Source organism: Pleurodeles waltl, chromosome 8 (assembly GCF_031143425.1).
Source record: "Pleurodeles waltl isolate 20211129_DDA chromosome 8, aPleWal1.hap1.20221129, whole genome shotgun sequence".
NCBI lineage: Eukaryota > Metazoa > Chordata > Amphibia > Caudata > Salamandridae > Pleurodeles > Pleurodeles waltl.
Window position 1 is genome coordinate 905,459,407 of NC_090447.1, and position 14,835 is coordinate 905,474,241.

The window sequence follows — 14,835 nt, forward strand, 5'->3', positions numbered from 1 at the left end:
ATTCTACTAGTACAAGGTTCACCTGTCGATGATTGGTTGCTTTTCTCCTGTTCCCGTCATTCCGCTCATCAGGTATCAATATTGTTGTAGCTTATATTCTAGTCAGTGCATCCATTGTCTTCTCCAGGGAAGGTCAGTCTTACACATTACATTCAACATTATTTAGCTAGCAAGTACAGCATCTTCTAGCAAGCAGTTTCTCATGAGAACTAACTTCAGCTACGAGCACATGGTCAGAACAGTGGAAAAACACAATTTAATTCTCTAAGCATCCATTTTATGCAGCTTGACATCAGGCTGTGCAACTAGGCCAAGACCTCACAAAGTTAAGGCCTACAATTAATAAAGCTAATACATACTACATAACCCTCGATGGAGCAGATATGGTAATTGAAGACATTTCTAATGATTAATGTGTGTTTATTAAGGAGAAAAATGCATAGATAAATTAATATTAGAACTAATGTGTATAATCGAAAATGTGCCCTCGGAGAGTGGTCACCATGTGTATTAACAGATGCTAAATAATGGAAATATGTATATGAAAACGTATTAATATATCATAACTGGCTGTATAACCTATGTTTTATGTTAATTCATATTCTTAAATTAGCCAGAATAAAGGCCTGGTTTCACTGGGCCTTGCTTGCTTTTAACGTGGAGACACCAAAAAACTTTGCGAGGACTGGTAACTGGAAGGAGGGACCTTAAACTGTTCAGAGTTCAGACGGTGCAGCTAGAACATTCTGCAATGTACCAGCAGACAGGAGATGATGAAGACAATTAGATACAATTATGTGTAGTGTAGGCTAAATGTACTTTCCCAGGACTTGAACAATAGAGGCACTGACTAAAGACTCGTATTCAACAATTTTGTTACCTGAAGAGCCGGATGATGTTCTCTTCGCAAGAAGGACCAATCAATTTTATGGGACACGAAGCCTATGCAAAATTAAAGATTTGGTAAACAAAAACTATAGATTAGAGTCATAACTTCCGACAGACTGATCAATTACCAATTAGTGGGATGGACTGGGAGACCCTAATAAAAAGTCATGACAAGGGGAGCGAAACCAGAACTGCGAGGAGAAAGTTGATGACATCAGGAGACACTGGGCCATATTTATACCACTTGACGCAAAACTGCGCTAAAGCAGTTTTGCGTCCAAAAAATTCGCGCCGGCTAACGCCATTCTGAAGCGTCATGCGGGCGCCGTATTTAATCAATGACGTTAGCCGGCGTTAGCCGCCGGCGCTGCCTGGTGTGCGTGGAAAAAAACGACGTACACCAGGCAGCGCCGGCGTAGGGGGATATGGGGATTGGGCGTCAAAAAATGATGCAAAGTCAGGTTGAGGCCAATTTTTCGCCTCAACCCGATTTGCGCCATTTTGTTTCACTCCAAACCCCCATAGAAATGACTCCTGTCTTAGCAAAGACAGGAGTCATGCCCCCTTGCCCAATGGCCATGCCCAGGGGACTTATGTCCCCTGGGCATGGTCATTGGGCATAGTGGCATGTAGGGGGGCACAAATCAGGCCCCCCTATGCCACAAAAAAAAACAAAAAAAAACACTTACCTGAACTTACCTTAATGTCCCTGGGATGGGTCCCTCCAGCCTTGGGTGTCCTCCTGGGGTGGGCAAGGGTGACAGGGGGTGTCCCTGGGGGCATGGGAGGGCACCTCTTGGCTCCTTCAGAGCCCACAGGTCCCTTAACGCCTGCCTTTTGCAGGCGCTAAAAAACGGCGCAAAAGCGGCCGTACGTCCTTTTTTTTGACCCGCCCACTCCCAGGCGTGAATTTTGCCCGGGAGTGTAAATATGGCGCACATGCCTCGGAGTCAATTTTTTAGACGGGAACGCCTACCTTGCATCTCATTAACGCAAAGTAGGTGTCCACGCTAAAAAATGACGCAAACTCCATGGACTTTGGCACTAGACGCGTCTAACGCCAAAGTATAAATATGGAGTTAGTTTTGCGTCGGAATTGCGTAAAAAAAAACGACGCAATTCCGGCGCAAACGGAGTATAAATATGCCCCACTGTCTGAAGTGCTGATAATTTGGCATACTCTGTGAGCCTGATACATAGCTGACCACTGATGACATGGGGACGAAGACTGACTCATTGCTGATCCATCCTGGATAGGTAGCTATGAAAATGTGACTGACAATTTTGTGCCTTTCCTTCTAGGTGCCAACTGCGCTGTTTTTCGGAACAGATTTTCTCTCTTTATATAGATTTTTCCAAATTAATGTTTCATCTAAATTGTTTTCGCATGAAGACCAACATGCTGATGCTAATCTTGGTTAGGTAGGCTGACAGGGGAGACGTTGACGGTGAAAAATGACTGACAAATTGAATTGAGGAATTACTCCGTTAATGCTTATATTCACTAACTTATGATTCGCATTGTTGCTTATGTTTTCTTTGGAGAAAAATGTTTCCTTTGATTAATTAATAAAGAGTGATTAAGAAAGGCAAAACTAACATTTGATTAGAATTGTAATCAATAGGGAAAAATAATTATTAACCTTTTCCATGAGTGATGGGTATTTCTGATTAATATTTTTTTTTTGGCTCCTTAAGTGTTTGATATTGACCTATTGATGTTGATTATTGGTTCAGTAATCACTGCATGATTATGATACTCCATGCGACTCAAAATGTTCATCAACCTATACGTGTCCCTTTGTAAGTTTACTTATTAAGGACCAAGCGCGCTATCAATTTTTGGTAGCAGCTTGATGGTTAGTTTCCTTGGAGAACTAGTTATGCGGTGATTATTGGTTATGGTACTAGTTTAAGATAGGGTTAGTTGTTTGTATTTTATGAGAATTTAATTTTATTTTTCTGAAATGGCAATGGTAGCAAAGATGATGTCCCCTTAAGCCCAGAAATGACTTTCCGAGATCCTGGATCCTGTTAGTAAGTTTGGTATGTTCTTGGTGTATTTTGAGAAAGTGTGAAAGTGGTAGGATGTGCTTGCACAAGCTTAAGCAAATTGCAGGTGAATTGTGAGGCATGTGAGGTATAGTAGAGAGTCTGAGTACTCCAATTGAGGTTAGGAGGATTGTGTGTACTCCGTAGGATAAGAGTAGAGAAGTTGTCAAACTTCACATGTGTGTGGCGCTTTTTGCTAAAAAATTATCCAAGTGGTTGTTGATGATGTACGGACCCTGTGTGGTCTAAGACTCCGGAGTGCATTGACAAGTTGAGGAGACACTTGGTTGTATGTTGCAATCTGTTTTGTTTAGTAGGTTGCTTGGGCGTGGTCAACAAGTCAGTGAGTGTGAGAACTGGGTGGAAGATATTTTCAATTGAGATTTGGCGGGTTCTATGTGCACCAGAACAGACCCACTGATCAGTTGAAATTAAAATTTGTGGGTCAAATTTTGCTTGCTAATGTGGGGGACTGAGAAAGAGGAATAGCTATATGAGCCAAGAGAGCCATTGGTGGAAATCCGTAAGGTCTCTGAAGCGATTATGTCCCTTCCTGTAGTAAACCAGAAGGTTTGTTTTAGTTATTGGGTTTTTGGTAAGTGCTCGCAATAATTTGCATTAGTTGTGTGAATCGAGTTAAGGAGGATGAGCTGCAAGACTTTGTCAGCTGCTGTGTGTGGTTGTGATGTCAGAGTGTGCCACGCTGGGATAGGTTGGTTAGTGAGAAGAGCCGCAACCGGATTGACAGCTGTCCATAAGAGGCAATTGGTTGAGTAAGCAGGTGAAGGGAATCTTGGGAGTAAAAGTCATTTAATTATTGAATCAAAACTAAACAAAACAGGCAAAATGAAGCTATTCAAGGCATTCAAAGGTGCGACCTCTGACCTGTTTTTGGTCAAGAGCTCGCCCCCCACGTCCGCAGCACCACCTTGCTGTCTCGTGTCCCTGACCCCCGCCCACGCTGCTGCTAGCGTGTTCGAGGCCCTCCTCCACCCGCAGGCATCCTCCTGCGCCTCATCCCTGGTGTCTAGTGGGCTTCTGGTAAGCGTCGCTAGACCTGTGTGCACTGTGCCGCTTTCGCTGTATCTGTGAGTGTTTTTTGTTTTTCTGCGCCTTGCCTCCTTGCGCTCTTGCCCCCATTTGTGCCCCTTTCTGATTGCCGTATTCCGCTTGTGCATCGTGCCGTTACCGTATTTGTAAGTGCATTTTTGTTTTATGCGCCTGCCTCCTTGCGCTCCTGCCCCTATCTGTGCCTTTCTCTGACTGCTGTATTCCGCTTGTGCTTTGTGCTGTTTACCGCATTTGTGACTGTATTCCGTATTTTGTGATTGCCTTCTCTGCCTTGTGCTTTTTTCACATTTTGTGCCTTTTCCCGCTTTTTTTCGCCCCTTAGGCGCTCCCCTTTGCCGCTTTCCCCTGCCGCTGCCTCCCTGCGGCCCCGCCCACCTCGCGCCCCCATTAGCCGCTCCCTCCCACCTCCCAGCTGCTCCTCCCTCCCCCCTCCCTTCTTAATGGCTGGCGCTGCGCGTCGAGGGTGAGCGACCTCTGACCTGTTTTTGGTCAAGAGCTCACCCCCCACGTCCGCAGCACCACCTTACTGTCTCGTGTCCCTGACCCCCACCCACGCTGCTGCTAGTGTGTTCAAGGCCCTCCTCCACCCGCAGGCATCCTCCTGTGCCTCATCCCTGGTGTCTAGTGGGCTTCTGGTAAGCGTCGCTAGACCAGTGTGCACTGAGCCGCTTTCGCCGTATCTGTGAGTGTTTTTTTGTTTTTCTGCGCCTTGCCTCCTTGCGCTCTTGCCCCCATTTGTGCCCCTTTCTGATTGCCGTATTCCGCTTGTGCATCGTGCCGTTACCGTATTTGTAAGTGCATTTTTGTTTTCTGCGCCTGCCTCCTTGCGCTCTTGCCCCCATCTGTGCCTTTCTCTGACTGCAGTATTCCGCTTGTGCATTGTGCCGTTTACCGCATTTGTGACTGTATTCCGTATTTTGTCATTGCCTTCTCTGCCTTGTGCTTTTTTCACATTTTGTGCCTTTCTCTGCTTTTTTTCGCCCCTTGGGCGCTCTCCCTTGCCGCTTTCCCCTGCCGCTGCCTCCCTGTGGCCCGCCCACCTCGCGCCCCCATTCGCCGCTCTCTCCCGCCTCCCAGCTGCTCCTTCGTCCCCCCTCCCTTCTTAATGGCTGGCGCTGCGCGTCCGCGCAGCAAGTGCGCCGCTGGCGTGCCGGAGGCGTGCCAGAGGCAAGCCCGTCTGCACCCGTCTGCGCCTGGAATGCGCACAGTGCCACCCGTCCTGGTCCGCACGCCCCCCGCACCATCAGACTTCACTACTCGTCCAGCGAACTTCTCGCCCTCAACCCCGGCCCCTCCGCAGCCTGCTTTCAGGCCACCCCGAAGCACACCAAAGGTCCCTTCTCCTGCCGCGCCTGCAACTTCACCTGCAACAGAACAAGGAAGCCTGCAACAGCCAATACCAACCACCTCCACTGCATACTCCTCAACACACGCTCCGCACGAAAGCACGCCATCGAGCTCTGGGACCTGCTTGACACCACCGCCCCAGACATAGCCTTCCTGACCGAAACCTGGTGGAACGACTCCTCAGCCCCTGACATCGCCATAGCCATCCCGGACGGCTACAAGATCACCAGAAGAGATCGCACCAACGGAATCGGAGGAGGAATAGCCATCGCCCACAAATCCACCCTCAAAATCCACACTCACATGGATGACCCCCTCAAGACAGCTGAACACCTACACTTTCGGATCCACACTGACCCCAACACCACCCTCAGGGGAACACTCATCTACCGACCACCAAGACCACGAGCCCCCTTCAGCAACACCATTACCGACCTCACGAGCACCCACGCCCTCGCCTCTACGGACTACATCCTCTTTGGAGACCTCAATTTCCACCTGGAGAACAACAACACATCGCCGGCCACACGCTCGATCCTATCTTCTCCGCAAGCAACCACGTCACCTTCAGCCACACCACCGAACTCCACTGGACCGACCACCACTGCGTCCACTTCACATTCAAGAAACACACCGAACACCACTGCACCCCACTACCTCCTCACCGCCGCTGGAGCAAAGTCACTGAAGACCAACTGACCAGCACCCTCGCCCAGAACCCGCCTACCGACACTACCGACCCGAACACTGCCGCCATCAACCTACAACGGTGGATCCTCGACTGCACAAACACCCTCACAACACTCAAGAGGCCCACCGCCAACCAAGAAAAGAAAAAAGCAGCCTGGTTCAACGACGAACTCATCACCTCCAAACGCACCTGCCAGAAACTAAAGAAGAAATGTCTCCTCGAACACACACCGGACAGCCTGGCATCCCACAAGGAAGGCACCCGCAAGCACCACCAACTAATCCGACTCGCCAAACGTTCCCACTTCACAGAATGCCTAAACAACAACGCACACGACAGCAAAGAACTCTTCTGCATCGTGAAAGAGCTCTCCAACCCCAGCGCCAACGTCAATGACATCCCACCATCCCAAGAACTCTGCGACGCCCTGTCCACCTTCTTCTATCAGAAGATCGCCGACATGCACGACAGCCTTAACACCACGCCTCCGCCAGACCCCACCCCGACAACTCCTCCTACGCCAACCGCCTTACCACCTGGACCCACGTAGACGACGCAGAAACTTGCAAGATCATGAACTCCATCCACTCAGGATCCCCTTCAGACCCTTGCCCACACCACATCTACAACAAAGCTGACTCTACCATCGCCCCCCAACTTCGAAAGGTCATCAACCTATCCTTCGAAACCGCGACTTTCCCAGACAGCTGGAAGCACGCCGAAATCCACTCCCTTCTCAAGAAACCCAAGGCTGACCCCAACGACCTCAAAAACTTCCGCCCAATCTCCCTCCTCCCCTTCCCGGCGAAGGTCATCGAGAAGATCGTCAACGCTCAGCTCACCCACCACCTCCAGGACAACTCCATCCTGGACCCCTCCCAGTCCGGTTTCAGACACAACCCCAGCAGCGAGACTGCTCTCCTCGCCGCCACAGATGACATCAGACTACAAATGGACAATTGCGAAACTTCTGCCCTCATCCTCCTGGATCTTTCCGCCGCCTTCAACACGGTCTGCCACCGCACCCTACTAACACGCCTCCACAAAGCCGGAATACAAGAAAAAGCCCTCAACTGGATCTCCTCATTCCTCTCCGGCAGAACCCAAAGAGTCCGACTCTCACCCTTCCGCTCCGAGGCCACCAACATCATCTGCGGCGTACCCCAAGGCTCCTCACTGAGCCCGACGCTGTTCAACATCTACATGGCCCCCCTCGCACAACTGGCCCGTCAGCACAACCTCAGCATTCTCTCCTACGCCGACGACACCCAGCTCATCCTCTCCCTCACTAAAGACCCACACACCGCCAAAACGAACCTCCACGAGGGAATGAAGTCCATTGCTGAGTGGATGAGATATAGCCGCCTGAAATTGAACTCCGACAAGACGGAGGACCTCATCCTCGGACGCACCCCCTCGGCCTGGGACGACTCCTGGTGGCCCACCGCGCTGGGACCCCCTCCAACACCAGCCAACCACGCATGCAACCTCGGTTTCGTCCTCGACTCCGCCCTCACCATGTGCAAACTGGTCAACGCAGTTTCCTCCTCCTGCTACAACACCCTCTGCATGCTCTGTAGAATCTACAAATGGATCCTGACGGAAACCAGAAAAACAGTGACTCAGGCCCTCGTCAGTAGCAGACTAGACTACGGCAACGCACTCTACACAGGCATCCCAGCAAAAGACATCCGATGACTCCAACGCATCCAAAATGCCTCCGCCCGACTGGTCCTCGACGTACCCCGCCGATGCCATATCTCCCACCACCTGAAGGACCTCCACTGGCTCCCCGTGAACAAGAGGATCACCTTCAAGCTCCTCACCCACGCTCACAAGGCACTCTACAACGCCGGACCCACCTACCTGAACAACAGACTCAACTTCTACATCCCCTCCCGCCAACTCCGCTCTGCCAACCTCTCCCTCGCCATTGTTCCCCTCTTCCAACGCAAGACATCCGGCAGCAGATCCTTCTCCTACCTCGCCGCCAAGACCTGGAACTCCCTCCCGACCCCCCTGCGACAGACCCAGGACCTTCTCACCTTCAGGAGACTCCTCAAGACCTGGCTCTTCGACCAATAGCATCCCCCCCCACAGCGCCTTGAAACCCTAACGGGTACGTAGCGCGCTTTATAAATATTGTGATTGATTGATTGATACTTACATTAAGGTGTCAGTGGGGGAACCGATTCCACCGGAAATAGTCCAGCTTCCATTGTGATGGAGGAGCGAGGTGTAGCACCATGTTTGTGGTTGGTGCAAGTTAACTTAAAATCAAGGGTCTTTAGCGTTTCCGGAGCATGGAACTTTTAATTTGAGAATTTTGGATCAATTGCGAATAATATTGTATGACATGAAGCCATTATCGAGACCAGCACAGTTTGAAGCTTTAGCGGTTTGGGAGCTATTGGCTAGACAGCAACAAGAGATGAAGTTCAAAAGGAGGATGAAGCAAGTAGAACAATCATTAGCTGAAGCTAGATGGGATTGGGGACAAAAGTGATGGAGAGCAGTGACATTACAGGATGTCAAATTGTTTCCCGCAATTACAGAAGGAGATGAGGCAGAGAAGGAAGATAGTGCCAAAGAGGATGAGAGTGGAGGAAGAAAGAAAAAGAGAAAGTCCTATGTAGATGATGATGAATCTGATGTTGAGGATCTCATTACGCAGTTGTTGAGAGATAGACCTCCACCTTCAACAACCTATGCAGGGGGTCCAGGCACTAATGCTACTGCCCCTACAGGTGCTCCAGCACAAGCCCAGGGAGCTGAGGGAGCCGTACAGGCAGAAGGTGGACAATTACTAGGGGTAGTACAGAGTACACCTAACGCTGGAACTAGTAATGTGGTTCAAGCACAGATACATTCACCTTCGGTGCAGCAAATTTATCCAAATGTGCCAGTTCTTGAGACAGTCTGGAACATCATGATGGCGAGGGAGCAGGTGCTTCCGAAGCCAATGCTGATTCAGACAGATCCGACACCAATGTTGTTGCCTTCAGCTCAAGCACAGGGTCCACTGAATTTTACACCACTGACAGGAGCACAGTCAGATCTCACACCAGTTATGAATCAGGCAATGGGGGTAGCATTCGCACAAGGTGCAGGCGCTAGAGCGGCTCCAGATGCAATATCGCTACCAATTACTGTTGGTCCAGCTGTACCCTTATTTGCACAAAAGAAGTCAGATGCAGGAGAGCAGAATGAAGTATCACAAAGCCTTGTAAGGAGGGGGTGAGAGATCCTGTGCAGCTAATGTCGTCTGCCGGACAAACTTTCAATGGATCTATTAGTCCACTTGTAGCACTTCCAGATGCAGTGAATGGCCCGAATGCGAGTCAGAGTTTGAGACTTGTGACACCGCAAACTTCAGGTGCAGTGGTGCAACAGCTACCAGTGCCGAATGCAAATAACATTTCATTACAGGGATTATCAGCTCAGCAATCAAGTGAATGGTTAGACAGTCTAAACACTCCTCAGAATACATCCAAGGGTGAAGATCAGATAAATCACATTAGGTTGAATATAGAAGCCACCGAATTAGTCGAGGGAACAATAGGTGTGAACAGATTAGAGTCTTACACAGAGGAAGAATTGAGGTATTTATGACCAAAAGATTACAAGAGAAGTGAGTAAAGTACATCAGAAGCTAGCGGAGTTAGCAGAAAAACATGACATTGACATTGAGAAGACGAAGCATTTGAAACACAGCTACAGATTAGATTTTGAAGCAAAGGATTTCGAACACATGAGATCAGCAAGAATGAAGGCACACCTACGAGAACTGCTGCAGAGTGCACAGATTTGGGTTGCATTAGAGAAGTGGGAAGGAAGAAGGACCAAGTGTTTGTGGGAAGACTTGAACACGCTGTTGGAAATAGTGGTGCCGGCAGATTTATGGGTTGAGTGTAAGAGAGCAGTAGACTGGCCAACAAGTGAACAGCAAATCAATAAAGTAACAGGTGCCCCTTCACCTGAGGAAATGAAAAATTATTATAAGGTGATTGAGTTCCTGAAGACAAGTATTTCAACCAAAAACATTGATTGGCAGCGGATTGATAGAAAGGTTCCAAGAGTCTAAAGAATCAATACATACTTACAATGAAAGATTGTTGTAAGCATTCAAGGAGTACAGTGGTAAGGAAGCAATTGAGCCAAAAGACATGTTGCATTTTGTGTTCAGGTTTGTCGAAGGTCTAAGACCAGAGGTAGGACAGATGATTATAATCATTTAATATGCTGGCAAGCAAAGCCAATTGATGAGGTGTTGCAATACGTAAAATACTGTAGTGATGAGATTGAGTTTAAACAAAAGAAATTTATAGAAGAAAAGGCGATGGTGATGCAAATCAAGGCAGCTCAAACAGATGTGCAGGGAGCTTTAGTACCGCCCATACCGCCGCAACAGAGAGCTGTTATGTTCCAACCTCAAGTGAGGGGTAGAGGGCGTGGAATGGGCATGATACTTGGTCCGGACTTAGGACCTGTGGCTGTTCAGAATGACAGGCAAGGTATGAAAAAGATGTTACTGTGTCATTTGTGCGAAAACGTGGGGCACTGGAAGCGGGAGTTTTCATTGATGGTGCAGGATGGTATGGTTCAGCAAGGTGATGTCAGTACATTTCAAACTGTGAAAGTCCCAAGAATGAAAGGATTTATTCCTAATGCTCAGAATCGAGGACAGAATTTCCTACCAGTGCAGCAAATGCAGGTGCCGTGTGCACAATTTGCTCCATTACCGCCAGTGCAGCAGCAGGTTCCCATGGTACCTAGACAGCAAATGCAAATACCTAAAGACCAAATTGAACAGCAAAAGGTAATGCTTACTCAGCAGGTCACAGGTCAACGACAATTAATAACACAGTACACAGTACATCAGTTTGCATTTTACAGTGAGGATGAAATAAACAAAGAATGGATGAGTGATGGTTCAGATGAAGGAGTCTGTATCCTTGCCACATCCCTAGAAGTAGATCAGAGAGGGCCTTTTGTGAAGGGAAAAGTGATGGGTTACAAGGTTTCATTCTTGATTGATAGGGGAGCTACGCGCTCCACAGTAAGAAGCATAGAAGTCCCAAATTTACCTCTTTCAGTCAGGACAGTTCAAGTTGTAGGAGTGGAAAACAGACAGTTGACAAATCCAATTACTGAGAGAGAGCAGGTTGAACTTGGAAATTATTAGGGAATGCATAGATTTGTGGTGTGTGATTCGAGTCCCATATCCTTATTGGGTAGAGACTTATTGTGTAAGACCAAATGTTCCATCAACTGTTCAGACATAGGGATAGAAGTCCAGACAAATAGTGATGATGAAGAAGAGCAGGCATCTGCAATGATAGTCAGCAATGCCTATGAAGAATACCCATTGACTGAATTTTTCCCAATGTTCACTGTGAAAGAATTCCATGCAGATTTACAGGGAACTGTGAAGGAAGAAGTCTGGGATTTGACAGGAAAGGAAGTAGGACAGATTAAGGGAGAGGAGCAGATTAAAATCACTTTGAAGCCGAATGCAGTATTCATGCAGCTTCCACAGTATAGCATAACACAGAATGTTTTGATGAAAGTGGCACAAATAATCAGAGACTTTTTAAAACAATGAGTTTTGAAAGAAGCGCTGAGCAGCCCATGTAATTCACCAATAATGGTTCTGAAAAAGCCATGTGGGAAGGTACGAGTTGTACAGGACTTGCGGAAAGTGAACGACATGGTGGTAAAATGTTGTCTGATAGTGCCCAATCCAGCAGTGATACTGTTTCAGATTCCTTGTGATGCAGAGTGGTTCAAAGTGGTAGATCTGTCACAAGCTTTCTTTTCTGTGCCTCTTCATGAGAATAGTCAGTTTTTTTTTGTTTCAAATGTATAGACAGAGTTTACAGCTGGTGCAGCCTTCCACAAGGGTATTCAGTCACCATCCCTGTTTAATCATAGCCTGAAAAATAATCTGGAGTAATTGGAATTGCCATGCCAATCGACTCTTGTACAGTACATTGATGATTTGCTGATCGCATCCAAAACAAGGGACGAGTGTAGGTATGACTCAATTGCCCTGTTGAATAATTTGGGAGAGTTCAGACATAAAGTCTCACCTGTGAAATTACAGAATTGCCAAAAGTCAGTAAAATATTTGGGACATCAGATTGAGAAAGGATTGAGAAGAATTTCATGGAGATGGTTTATTCTGAATCTGCAGAGAAGTCCTCCGACTTCACAGAGAGACGTCAGAATATTTCTGGGAATGGTGGGGTACTGTACACAGTGGATTCCAAATTTTGCTGAAATAGCCAAACCCTTACAGCAGTTGACACATAAGGGAGTTATAGATCCTATTACCCTAGATGAAGACCAGATGAAAGATTTCACCAAATTGAGAGAGATTTTGTGCAGAGCTCCAGCTTTGGGAATGCCTGATTAAACAAAGCCTTTCACATTGTTTTGTCATGAAGAAGGGACGAGTGTAGGTATGACTCAATTGCCCTGTTGAATAATTTGGGAGAGTTCGGACATAAAGTCTCACCTGTGAAATTACAGAATTGCCAAAAGTCAGTAAAATATTTGGGACATCAGATTGAGAAAGGATTGAGAAGAATTTCATGGAGATGGTTTATTCTGAATCTGCAGAGAAGTCCCCCGACTTCACAGAGAGACGTCAGAATATTTCTGGGAATGGTGGGGTACTGTACACAGTGGATTCCAAATTTTACTGAAATAGCCAAACCCTTACAGCAGTTGACACATAAGGGAGTTATAGATTCTATTACCCTAGATGAAGACCAGATGAAAGATTTCACCAAATTGAGAGAGATTTTGTGCAGAGCTCCAGCTTTGGGAATGCCTGATTACACAAAGCCTTTCACATTGTTTTGTCATGAACGTGATGCTTGTTCTTTGTCTGTCTTGAAACAGGTCCAAGGAGGTGCTTATCGCCCAGTAGCTTATTTTTCAGCTAACTTGGATCTGGTTGCAGCAGCTTTACCAGGTTGTCTGCGCGCAGTAGCCACAGTTGGTCAAAGTCTTTCCCAATGTGAAGGGGTAGTCATGAGATACCCTTTGACGGTAATGGGACCACATTCTGTGGAGATTTTACTGACAAGGACAAAAAACACAACATTTGATGGGAGCAAGGCTGATAAGGTATGAGACAAGCATATTGGGCGCTCCAAATGTAACACTGAAAAGATGTACAGTGCTGAACCCAGCAACATTACTTCCAAGTGACACTGTTGAAATTGAAAAAGAGGAAGATATTGAACATGATTGTCTTGAGGTAACTGAACTATGTACAAAACCGAGGCCTGACATTATAGACACGCATTTAGAGGAAAATGACCAAATTGTCTTTGTTGATGGTTCGTGTCTCAGAGATGGAAAAGGCACACTGAGAGCAGGCTACGCTGTGTGCACAATTACAGGCACATTAGAAGCTTCATGGCTTCCAGGTGTATATTCTACACGAGGGGCAGAACTATTAACTCTTACTGGAACTCCAGTGAGAAATGTCGACTGGATAAAAGAGCTGTACGCAATTCAGTTACCCGAAGAAATTGCTGTGGTAAAATCCAGTGCACACCAAAAGACAAAGGATTACATTTCCTTGGGAAATGGATATGCGGATCAAGTCGCAAGGTTTTGCGCATTGAACTGTATATCGTTTAAAGACAAGTGGGAACTAATGCATGAAGAAGAAACAAACTGTGCAAGCTTTGCTTTGAAAATAATTGACACTTTAGAGGAATTGAAAACATTGCAGGAAAACGCAGATTAGGAAGATAAAAGGCTTTGGTTGAAATTTAAATGTATTCAAAGACCAGATGAGATTTGGGTTTCTGAGGAGGGCCAGATGGTGCTGCCAAATAGTTTGTTGACTCAGGTGGCCAGGTATTATCATGGCCAAGCACATATTTGAAGGGATGCCATGGTTAGATTGTTCAAAGTTGATTGGTTTAATGCAAAGTTCAGACAAGCAACAGAGGCAGTATGCCATAGATGTGTAATCTGTCAGCAACTAAATGTGGGAAAAAGGACAGTGGTGAATTTGAGTCAAACTGGAAGAGCAAGAGGACCATTCAGCAGAATACAGTTGGATTTCATTGAAATGCCTGCATGTTGTGGACTGAAGTACGCGTTGGTGATCGTGTGTGTGTTTAGTCATTGGATTGAAGCATTCCCCACACATTAGGAATGATAGTCTCACAGTTGCAAAGCTGTTGCTTAGAGAGTTAATACCACGGTTTGGATTTCCGATCTCTTTAGAATCAGATAGGGGAACTCACTTCAATTACGAAGTGATCAAACTCTTCTGTGCAGCAGTAAACAATGAACAGAAACTGCATTGCAGCTATCGTCCAGAAGCATCAGGACTTGTAGAGCAAATGAATGGTACACTGAAATCAAGAATTGCCAAAATGTGTGCCGCAACAAATCTGAAATGGCCAGATGCATTACCTTTGGTGTTGGTGTCAATGCAAAATATACCTGACAGAAAGACAGGACTGTCGCCCCACGAGATTCTCATGGACAGAGCAATGAAATTGCCAGCAATTTCAGCAAACGCGCTTGTCAATATTACAAATGACATTGTTTTAGGCTACTGCTAAGGTCTGGCTGATGTGGTTCGATCTTTCTCTCAGCAGGTGCAGGCTGCTACCCAGCCTTCCATCCATGGCGCAGGTCACAATCTAAGAGCTGGAGATTGGGTCGTCATCAAAAAGCATGTTCGAAAGACTTGCATGGAGCCGCGTTGGATGGGCCCATGCCAGGAGGTGCTGACAACTTCGACAGCT